This window comes from Rhynchophorus ferrugineus, unplaced genomic scaffold, assembly GCF_030347505.1.
Source record: "Rhynchophorus ferrugineus isolate W39M unplaced genomic scaffold, kcgeb_rfMv2 rfM2, whole genome shotgun sequence".
Classification (NCBI taxonomy): Eukaryota; Metazoa; Arthropoda; class Insecta; order Coleoptera; family Curculionidae; genus Rhynchophorus; species Rhynchophorus ferrugineus.
This window is the reverse complement of record NW_027472581.1, coordinates 73,205,962-73,218,215: the sequence shown is the minus strand read 5'-3', so window position 1 is coordinate 73,218,215 and position 12,254 is coordinate 73,205,962. Positions and strand designations below refer to the sequence as shown.

Below are 12,254 nucleotides of genomic sequence, written 5' to 3'. Positions count from 1 at the left end.
CAATTTGCAATCGCTTATTGCTAGTTTTCCATCAACATACACCTCCGAAGATGGATTACCTCTATGGCAATTATCACAAGTAATGTCGATTTCTCCATTAGGAGTCTACCAAAGGATAATTTCTGCTCTAGCAATATCTGCACCCTTTTCAATAATATTAAAACCGAAAAATATCCTGAACACCGTTCCGTATTCTCCGACTGCTTCAAAAGCAATGCTACGTAGGGGAAGCATTTACATCAGTGCTATCAGAAGGATACTTCACAACGCCGTCTCATCGGGCATATTTATATATATATAAAGCCCTGAATTAAGTATAAATGTTCAAGATAAGCAAGTAATGATCTCCTCTGATTCAATGATCTCTTCAAAGGGCCTTCAACCATATCAACCCTTTCATCCAATAGGAATACGTACATGAATTTCTGAATTGGAAATAAGTGGAAAACCCATCAATTTTTTATGGCTCCCTTCATACTCTGGAATCATAGAAATAGAAAGAACAGCTACTCGGCTACTAAAAGGAAAAGATCACTGACGGAGAATTTCCTCTTCTGGAGTAGATACATAAAACACCACTCTACTTTACTCTATCTATTGGCTTTAGGTCAACTCGGATGGGACCTGACAGAAAACGGTAAGTTTTGGGAAATGAAAAAAGAGTTCTATCAGGGTCTTAAAATCGCCAACATCAGCACGCGCAATTTAAGCAAATTCTCGCGTCTTTTAATTGGCCATCGCTAACTGACCCATGAATTCGTCATTAAGGGAGGAAGTCCACCATTGTGTGTCGAATGTTCATCACTAACAGTCAAACAGATACTAACTGAATATCGAAGATATAACTCGCAGAGAAGACTATTCAATTTAGCAGAGACGATGGACCAGTGTCTTCAGCTAAAGAACATTATAAGCTGATATACTTCTTGATCGCAATATGATTATTGGTTTATATAATAATATTGTCCAATATCCACAATATAAATATAATATGCACGTACTGCTTGTATCGTATATACTCCACTCGACAGTTTACATATCTTTATTAGTTCATATACAAATGTATAATAGCATGCATGTATCATAGGTTGCACGACTTTTAAACTATAACATTCATGTATCTATACATCTGTACACATTTATATGCTTTTACTTGTCATCATATAATTTATATATAAAAATCTCTTATCTTATACATCTAACTTTATATTCAAGTATATCTTTAGTTTATACCTTACACTTATACTTTTAATTTTACTTTAGATAATTTATATTTTCATAAACTGTACCATTTATACTTTAATTACTGTGAATGTAATGTACATTGTATAATTGTTAACGGAACCTAAATAAATGAGACTATCTTGATTGATTTTTTTTTACCAGAGGAGATATTCCCCAAGAACTATTCCCAAACCAAAAAAATCAATTATTTACCCACATACGTCTGAGAAGGAGGCCATTAGCCAAATATGAAGAGACATTTTTTTGTCTCGTTTGTGTTCGAAAGTACAGTAAGAGTAGATCTGGTCAAAAGTGGGTGATGCCAAGGAAAATGTGGACTACAGTCTTACGTAGAATGTGTAGAGAGTGGTCATCATTATGCATTTCTCAACTGTGATGAGTTTGATTAGATTTTACCAAATAACTTTTAAAAATGTTTATTTTTAGTTTTTATCACCTAAAAATTGATCCAAATATTGGACGTACTGATATGGTAAGACTGATTAATAATAAAATTTGATATAAAAATTGTCTGGGTATTATTGATGAATGCCATTATTGACCCCAATTATTGCTGCTGGCAATTAAGTAAGGATACATTTTCTAAAATTGCTTTTTTGTACAAAATATATTTTTATTCAAAAAATTAATGTTAACATGAAAACAAACATTTTTCATAACATAATAAACAATATTTGTTGATTTAAGCTGCATAATATTAATATTATGCAACTGTTGATACCCTGAATAGTCTTAAAATTAGTTAATATACATTTTTAAAATATCTGTAATATATCCAAATCAATAAATATGTAAACATATATCGTTGATGACCCATAATCGTTGATGACTCATCATAAAAGTAAAACTAAAACTTTTATTAAAAGACATATAACTTGCACAAAGTATATCAAGAACAATGTAAAGCCAAATGCTGATTATTAATAAGTTGAAACCACTTGAATCGGGATGTTAGTTATATGAGCTGTTTTTATCATATTTGTTGGTTTGATTTGGACTATATTATGTGTTGAACATTAAAGATTTTTCTTCCAAGTAAGTGTATTATTAGTAACTTAAGTTAACTGATCATAAGTCAAATAGTGAATACCAAAGAACAAATTGATATTAATTTTGTTAATTACTGATATCCTTCAGGACTACTTATTAATTAACCCTATTGAACCATGTAATTCAACATAATACTCAGTTCACATCACAGTCCCTGTGATGTTTGCCTTTTCTGATCTTGGTGGCTTTCCAAGATGTCTGTACATTATTATGATCTTAAAGTTAAATATAAACCCTGCTGTGAAAGATATAATAAACCTAAAATTCATATTAAATATTAGTGTTACTATCTTTTTTAATTTATCACATAAAATTATTTCCATGCCCTTGAATAAAATTTCTTAAATGTATTCAAAATCCTATGGCTAAAACGTTAAAATTTCTTAACGCAGCTTGAAAAAAAAAATAGAAAAAAAACTCATAGTTATCTGTTGATATAAAACAGGTGTGCCTTGACTTTCCTGCCCTATGATTTGCGCAACCTGTTGCCATTGTGCATTTTATGTTATTAATTATGCATATCTATAATTTGCTAATAAAAAATAACAAATTAAATATAAACTGTTAATAAATCAAATGAAATGCTACATAACTAAAGAAGTATTGCTTGTTAGATCAATAATCAATTATCAAGCATGAATATGAAATATTAAGTGAGTATTAAATTTAAAATCCATTATAGTTCGCGGATTATTGACAACCGCGCATCCAGTTTTCGAAGTTGGCCAGTACTTCGTCCATCTTAATTTTTCAGTTGTACGAGTGGTTTTATTAGAGGTGGCGAGGCGTTCTTAATACTGTAGAAATTAATTTTTCTGAAAATGTACTAACTTTTACCATATGCTAATTTTTCAAATTACATTATACTGTTTTGATGTCCTCGGTAACTAGTAAGTAAAAAATTATCAACTTAAACCCAAAATTGACTGAATGGTAGTTAGTTGGAAATATATTTGATGTAAAATGTTTATTCTCTGTCTTGTGTAAAGTAGATAATCAAATATGTGCCATTTCAAAAAATCTTTTCTACTTTTAGGTACCGGGTATAAAAACCATTTTTAATTCCACTGTGCGCGTGTGATTTCAGTGGTACAATATGACGTCGATCGGCCTGACTTGCTTTGGCGCCATTCCACGAAAAATAGTGTGTGATTTCTCGAGCATTTGTCGTTCCGTTGATATTAGTGCAGAACTGAAACTAGCGTACAAAAGTGGTGATGGGTAACAAGGTAAATTTCTGTTCCATGTATATTTCCTATATAATTCTGACATATTTTATTTGTTACAGATGCAAACTACACAATCAAGTCGCGTCGATGATTCAGACCAGTTTACTGGTGGTTTACGAGGAATAGTAGTCATATTTACCATCTGCTATGTCCGTAGTAAATCATTTAATTTCAAACTTCCAAGCTGGTTCTATGGAGCATTTGTTCCTTAGAGTAACGGTCAAGGAAGTCTGTAATTAGCACTGGTTTGGAATGATTCGACTTCTTGGGGACCAATAGGACCATCTGACTTCAAGATGCTTCCAGGTAATTTTTTGTTTCTAAATTATACAACATCTAAAAGTAATTTTACTAAAATAGACACATTACTTTACTTTGGTGTATATTAGTTACTATGGTATTTTTTCTATTGTTTCAGGTAAGTGCATGTAGTCTTAAGTTCTGCTAAGCGCTTGTTCTGGGGTATAATTTGGTGGTGTAAATAGTGAGAGCAACTGTGAGAAACATGCAGGTTTTATTCTAATGTTTTATGCAAAATGTTGAGCTCTTTTTTAGGAGCTGGGGAAGTATATCTGATTTTTTGATTAATTTTACTGGAAGGAAGTTATATAAATAACGTTAATAACAATATAAAAGCATAAGGTACATTTTATTAAAATAATGAACAATAGCAAAACAATTTAATCAATCAACAATAACATCATTTTCAATGATCTAAAGGTCATAGATAGTCATTCATATATTTTCATATATAAATCGCGATAGACTTTTAAGTTGGTTAGTGTGAGTGTAATGGTGAAAGAACCAAAAACATTTATTCATGTAAGTAAAATGTCTATATTTTTATGTTATATTATAATTTTTATGAACAATTTGAGCAATTTTTTCACGTTAAACAGAATTGGATAATTGATGGAATATACCTTTCAATAAGTAACCAATCAAGTGTTGTGCTGAATGTCGGTGTTTGACTAATAAAATTTTTGTTTTATGTTTAGAAGGAAACAATAACTCGACTTTGATCATTGTTCGACTGATATTTTCAAGAAATTTCATTATATTGTTTGTTAGTTTTTACATGGTAAATATTTCATATAATTTTATAACAAGTAATCTGTATTCTTATCTAGAATTGAGAAATTACTGATAACAGCAGCATGGAAGTGGGGCCTGAAGACCACAATTGACTTGAATATTATAAAATTAATATATTGATTTTTATTTTAATAGGTAAATATCTGAATATTTTTAAAAATTAGCATATAAATAATCATCTGTACTTTTGTGATAAAGATATTTTCATCACAACCACAGAGTCATTTGTGCCAACATCTCTGGATTCCTAATAAGGTTTAGATATGTTCCATTGTTTAATGAGTAAATTTTGTTAAAAATTAGCACAATTTACGATTCTTGATTAATTTTTGTAATGGCCTTATTATAACCCTTTAATGATGTTTTATGCATTTAGTTCTAAGTATAATGTTCATTACTGCATTTTTAAAAAACGATTTTTATGTAGAATTGGGTTTTAAATATATTTTATATTGAAGGGCCTTCAATATGAAATATATTTAACAAAATAATATAAGTATGTTTTATATGTCACTACATAGAATGAATGCAGTTGTGAATTATAGTAGTTGTTTTAACTGTATAATATGTTAATGCAGAAATATTCATTCACCAAGGTATAGGAAATTATTTAAACATTTGGGAAATAATTAATTTTTTTAATGATTAAGTAAATTTAGAGCAGTTGAATTATCTGTTATACTAGAATATATTGTTTTCCTATACTATATTTTTATTTATACCATTTGCCTTATTATATCAGGGTAAGATTTCATGGTTTTACTTAATTTTTTTTTGAGTTGAGTATCTATATATAAAGTCTTGATTATCTCATTGTCGTTGATAACTGTTATTTATTTTGTTTCAACTTTGTTTGTTAACTATTAATTAATTGTATCATACAAAATAGATTATAGGAAATAACATTCTATTAGTGTTATCTATGTTTTGAAGCTAGATTGAAGTATGTAGAGCTAACTATCATAACTATAAGATCTAAATATCTATAACTATAAGACATTCGTTAAATAATCTGAAAATTCAGTTTATATTGAGATAAATAAATGCACATATTTGGTATGAAATATGAATAGCAATAAGATGTTTGTACTAATAAAAAATGTAATGAAATGAGTTGATTAGTACTCTTATTATGATTAAGTGTATTTGATGTTAAATATAATATAAATTTTATACTGAAATTGTTTTATTTTTTATAGCTGGCATAATATAAAAAAGAATATGAAAAGGGGAAAGGTGCTCTGCGTAAGCTTGGTTGCGTTTTCCATGAAAACCTATTGGGTTTCACAATACTCCATCAGTTGAGATCGTTTCAAAAAATATATAAATATGTCGTCCCCTTTGTCGCTCGATTGACGGCATTATCTCTTTCAAGTTTGATGGGGGAGTCGCTCTTCATATCCGACCGCTTCCTATATTTTAGTAAGGACCTTATATATATATATATATATATATATATATATATATATATATTTGTTTTTTTTAATGTTATTTTTCTTCAAGAAGGGCGGGCCTTAGCAGTTAGCAGTCTGAGGTAGCGATGGTAGTTTTGGGCATGTTTGTTTAATCTGTTAAAAGTCGCAGGTATATTAGCAAAAGACAGTAACGAATGCCCTTTAAAGTCAGAATAATCTAAGCCATTACTTAAGCTTAACAGGGAATTACACTGAAAAATACTAATTTTGACGACTATCTGTTTAGTTACTCCGAAAAGTTGCAATATATTTACATTTTTCGTTTAGAATTTTCATATTTATTAGTATAGATTTTTTTACTAATGACTGATTCAGTCTCTATTTTCCGGCCGACTAATTTAAGTCGTAACTAGTTTTAGTTCATTCGACTAGTTTTTAACTTCTAATGTTATAATAATATGCAGATTTTATGCTTATATTGTAAATTAATATAGCAGCATTTAGGAATATTATTTATTAGTGCAATAGGGTAAAATGAGCAACATTATATTGATAATTAGTAAAGTAATTTTGTATTTGTGTTTTACTGGAAAATATTAGTTTTTTGATTGACTTTTTCCATATTCTAATATTCTAAATTTTTTCAAAAATGTATTAAAGTCTCCTTTTTACCAATGTCTTTAGACATCCGGTCTTACCCATAAGACATCCGGTCTTACCCAGCCTGGTTACTAGTGTGACTGGGATCATTTTCCTTGTCGGATTTTACACTCTTGTCTAGGACAATCACAAATATTAAACAATCACAAACATAAATTTACGACCATGCCCTAGCAGGATTCGAACCCGCGACTATCGCAACAGTAGATGCGCCAACCAACCCGGCTCTCTAGATTTTCGTTGTTGTTTCTGTTTGCCAAAGCGTTTTGCATGTTAAAACTTTTTTAATTGGAATTAAATTAAAATTATTTAAAATATTCTTGATAATACCATTATTTTATTTAAATAGGGTGCGATGGTTAAATAGTTGATAAAGTTTGATTGAGAAAATAGGATACAAATATTTGTGGGTCATTACTCCGTTCCTTTTTACAATCAAATCAAATATTAAATAAAAATAATCTTACATCATTCAAAGTGGAACTGTTATTTTGAACATAATAGGAATAGAGAGAGAATGAATACGTACATCTCCGTCTCACTTAGTTAGACACAGTTAAAAAACATTTGTAAGCACATGTTCGAATGAAATAGAAATAAACCAATATAATAAAAGTATTATGTCATTGTTACTTCCCAAATATTAAAATATGATGAAACATATTTGGGATTATTATTCCATTTCTTTTTTCACACTACTACTTGTTAATTTAAAAAGACTTGATCTGTACACCACAGAAAATCAAAAAAATATTTCCTTCAATTTCTCTCTCAAAATTGATACTGCAAGGAATTCATACATCACCTTCTGACGAATGGAAAAATAGTTGAAGATTGCAAGTAATTACTATTTTCAATCGACTACATTTTTGAGAAACTACTAGTTCGACAGTTTTGGGAGTATTAACTTTTTCGACTCTGTTACACTCGGTATTTCCATCTCGGCACTTGATATTTTTTATATAACAGCAGGGTAACGTTTTTGTACGAAAACAAGATGTCGATAATGTCAAAGATGCCCAAAACATGATCATTTTGTTGATTCTAATAGAGTATTAAGACCGTAAACAATATGTTAGCATAGTTTATACATAAAATGCAGGAACCTCATCAGTTTCACTTTATAACTTCTGAAACCATATGAATATGTAGATAATTAGTTATAGAACACTAAAAGTTAATCAGATACAAAATTCGACTTAAACGATTATTGGAACGAAACTGTCTATATTTTCATGCGTCGATTATAAAATCCGATATAAAAATTTTAATTCACTTTCGCTTAGGATTGCTCCGGATGTCAATAAGCTGGATCCTAATCCTCGGAGGGTGCATTGAAATATCCGACAAATATTTATTCGGGATTGAAACGTAGGTCGTATTAAGGCAAATTGAATTGGCTCGTTCATTTTATTTTATGTATTGATAATGTTTTTCCTTGGTATTTATTTAACACGGATTTTGCTATTGTATACATATATGGTTGGGGGAAAAGTAATTTCGGTTTTTCCTACTAGAAAGCATTATTGTCGCATATCCCTTAATTAATAGTTACTCAATAATGTAATCAACCATAAAACTATTTTTGAACGTTTTACGTAAGACTGGATACCAAAAGAAGATGAATTTACACTGAAAATTCTAATAACCGAGTTTACATTGTTGTGAATCCTAAAATAAAATGAAATCGAACTATTTTTGTAATAAATCGTTATATGTTATGAAGCTTGAAGAAGCCTTATAAAGGCAACTTCTTCGTTGAAGCCAAGGAAGGTGATGTTTAGAATAGGCTAGATGACTATTTTGAAAAACTACTTACAATTCTACATCCTTACTTTAGCTGGAATGGAAAGATAATTCTGGAAATATATTTCTGGTAAAAATGGGTTTTAAAGAAACATAAACGTTTGAAATAGTGTAATCTTAAATGCGCTCTAAAACGCTACAAATCTAAGCGTGAGGTAATTATTTTGGTCACATTGGACAGTTTGTATGGGTCTTATACATTGTATCATTATATACTATTTTGATAATTTTGTGTTATACTTAGACATTCTAATATGTATCGATGGTAATATGTATCGTCGTGTATTTTCATTCCAACGCAGAAAGCTATTTTGAAGATAAGATAAATGTGATTAAATCTTATAAGGCGCGAACCAGCTGGTATAGTTTGAACAACGGTAATTTATTCTCAGTAACAAGATCTTACTGATCTTATTACATTTAAGAAGATTTTTTAATAAAATTAAACATCTATCATTATATTTATATAATTTAAACCTTTTTTATGTTGTAGTTTCTAACTGTAATGTAAAATGAATATTTTGGCAGCTCTATTAAATACATTTGCATCTGTATCTTCAAATTATCATGATAAAATATTTCAGTAGGTTTGCCATTGGTACATTTTATGATTTGTTTTAGTAAATATAGGGCACTTGATTTAAATAATACCATTCTTACAGCTCTCAAGCGACGATTGTTCTATATTATTATTCGGTAATCTTTAGAGTTATTAACTGTTACTTTTTTAAAAGTTTTTCTATTACAGTTGAATGTTATCGATGTTCAAATAATTTTATTTCTTTGTAATTAAGATTGCTCAAATTTTATTGCTTGGTAATAGCAATTTGTGTCAGCCCCGAATAAAAATCTCTAATAATTTGTTTTAGTTGCTACCATAAATTTACCCCGATGAAGTATGATATAGAGTTTCAAATGTTTAATGCAGTACTTTAAAATTTATACAAAAGTTGAAATTGCTCTCTCGACGTATGTCGATTTCAAATAATAATTATATTTTGTGAAATCAGAGTGCAATACAAATTAATAAGATTCATGGTTTTAATTTTAATATATATTTTAAAATATTATTATAAATTGTTTGAAATAATGGTGTGTTTTAAACAAGTTGTCAAGAGGTTTCAATTCTTTTATTTGAAAGGTCTATGTATACAATTTTAAATATCCTCGGCGGTTTCTCACGATGGCATACATTTGAGTTGCCTAATTTTCAACTATTCTGTTGTATTGGTCATGCCGAATTTGAGCTTAGTTTTTTTGTCTTTACATTATGATTATGTAACAATATTTTGTTCTGAAATATATCGAAAATTAGAATCTAATTGTTACTTCCCTGATGCAGATGTATACACATTTAATATTTTGTATTTTGCTTCAAAATATACAGTTTATCTGTCTTCAGTATATATTTTGGTAACATTTTAAATTAAATTACTCTGAAGTAATTATTTAGTATTTATGAAATGTTGTTCGTTTTTCCTGTTTCTGAATTTTGACAAACCTCTTGATTCCTTATGTAAAATACAAAAAGTTCTTATGCACATGTTTGATATAAATTGACAAAATAAGATAAAGGCGGTCGATATTTTTGATATTTTCACTTTGATCTAAATATAGCTACAATTTCATACAATATTAATCCACAATCCTACCGTTTTTTTTTTACTGAAACGAAAACTTTCTTTTGCCTGACTCGCAGTACGTTTGTGATGAAAATGTCTGTATGTTATAAATATAATGAAGAAAAAACTATACAAGATTTTTTTGTCTGAACAAAATAAATTGTTTTCGGCGATATGACGGGATACGTTAGGTTTTTACGACAAACAATAAAAAACATGAAAAAGTGTTTTTATTATTTTACTTAGTATATATTAGTAAGTAATATTTTGTCGGTTTTATATGTATCTTGGTGTACCAAATATTGATATAACATCAAAATATATGTTATATTTGTCTTTATTAGTACACGGTCTACAAAAATTGTGCGTAAAAGGATACACTACTGGAAGAGGCATTGAGGCACCGAAAAAAGATCTTGTATTAGAAATATGATTAATAGAAATTCTTAATAATCCATATAATTTTGGAATAAAAAGGTGAGCAGGATTTCTACCGAATCGCGGGTAAATACACCAAATCGTCGTACTTTGTTATTCAATGGAAAATTCAGACTGGTCTTTTGACTGTATGTAAGAGGGTGATCCGATAAGTATTTAGCCTATAAAAAAAACGAAAATTTTGGAAAAATGGCGATTTATTTCTCAATATAGTCTTCTTTTAGTTCGATAGAATTGACCCAGCCATGCTCAAACTTCTTTAACCCGTCTGAAAAATACGTTTTCTCAAGGTCTGCAAAGTGGGCCTCAGAGGTGGCGATGACCTCCTTATTCGACTCAAAGTTCTTCCTTCGGAGTGATTTTTTCAAGTGCGGAAACAAAAAGAAGTCGGACGAGGCCAAATCTGGAGAATACGGATGAGGTGGCAGTTCATAGCCCAATTCGACTAATTTAGTAGTGGTGGAAGAGCACTTTTTTCTTAGGCAAACGAGATCGTTTTTTTCTGTAGTTCAGCGTCGAATCGGCATAATAGTTCGATATAGTAGAGCTCTGCTATCGTTTTGCCCTTCTGCAGGTAGTCGATGTGTATCACACCTTGGCAATCCCAGAAAACGGTGGCCATCACCTTTCCGGCCAATAGGACAGTATAGTTGTTCGAAGCACGTTGGCCGGGTGAAGTATCCTTCGTCTCTGGTGACGACCAGCGGATCTATGTTTCGTCGACGGTTACGATACTACGCATAAACACATCGGAGACTGCGCTTAAACAGCATCAAACATTGCTCTGAAGTGGTCTGGTTGCCCTTGTTGTTTGGAGTAAGCAATCGCGGTACCCATGTCATCGACAGCTTTCTCATGCTCAAAATTCCATGCAGGATACAACCCACGCGGTCTTTTAAGATGCCTAACTGTCTCAGCACGCGCACCTTCAATCGGCGATTTGCCAATACGAGATCGTGGATTTTTGTCACGTTATCTTCCTTGAAAGCCGATTTCAACGCCATCAAGGGAGAAGAGTCACCGTATATAGTATCCATGCGATATTTGATTTCGCTGCGCGATTTCCCTTCCAAAAACAAGAATCGATCACCGACTTTTTTTAAATATTGTAATTTTGTAAAATCCGCGGACAAGCCGAGTTTTTGCAATAATGGAACAAGATTATAAATATTTATATATATATATATATATTTATATATATATATATATATATATATATATATATATTATATAATCTTTTATAACATATTAAGTAAAACAGTTTTATTTTAAATAAGTTCTGTTAAATATTGACTTAATGTTTATTGAAGGTAATCCTAATAAAACAAACCCATTTAAGTTGTTTAACAGAACAAATCATGAAATAATAATCCAAATATTTTGTCGTAATTTTACGAGGGTCTTCAATTATAACCTTTTCTGTACTGGTATATATAATATTTAATAAACTGGGACATTTCTTGAGCGGAGGTAATGACGTTATTGTACATTATGTTTGTATAAACGTACGTATGGTTAATTAGAAGTAATTTTTTATACATTTATGTTTTAGTGGTTTTGTCAATTTTTCATACTTATGTAAACATTGTTATTTGTTTGCTATTTAATTAATTAATAAATTAATCTACGCAAAGATAAAATAGTTTTTTTCTTATGATATACATTACTTAATTTTTTTTAAGGGGAAGGTTTTA

At 29.9% G+C, this 12,254-nt stretch overlaps 1 protein-coding gene and 1 long non-coding RNA gene across 2 annotated transcripts in view; one reads left to right on the top strand and one right to left on the bottom strand.

Moving 5' to 3' along the window:
- LOC143190373 (tachykinin-like peptides receptor 86C) overlaps positions 1–12,254 on the bottom strand; it is a 209,139-nt gene that overhangs the window by 71,610 nt on the left and 125,275 nt on the right. The gene's annotated exons all lie outside the window — the stretch shown is intronic.
- On the top strand, positions 3,398–4,037 carry LOC143190374 (uncharacterized). The gene is made up of 3 exons (XR_013004219.1): positions 3,398–3,524; positions 3,584–3,830; positions 3,943–4,037. It is a non-coding gene; the product is annotated as an uncharacterized LOC143190374 (long non-coding RNA).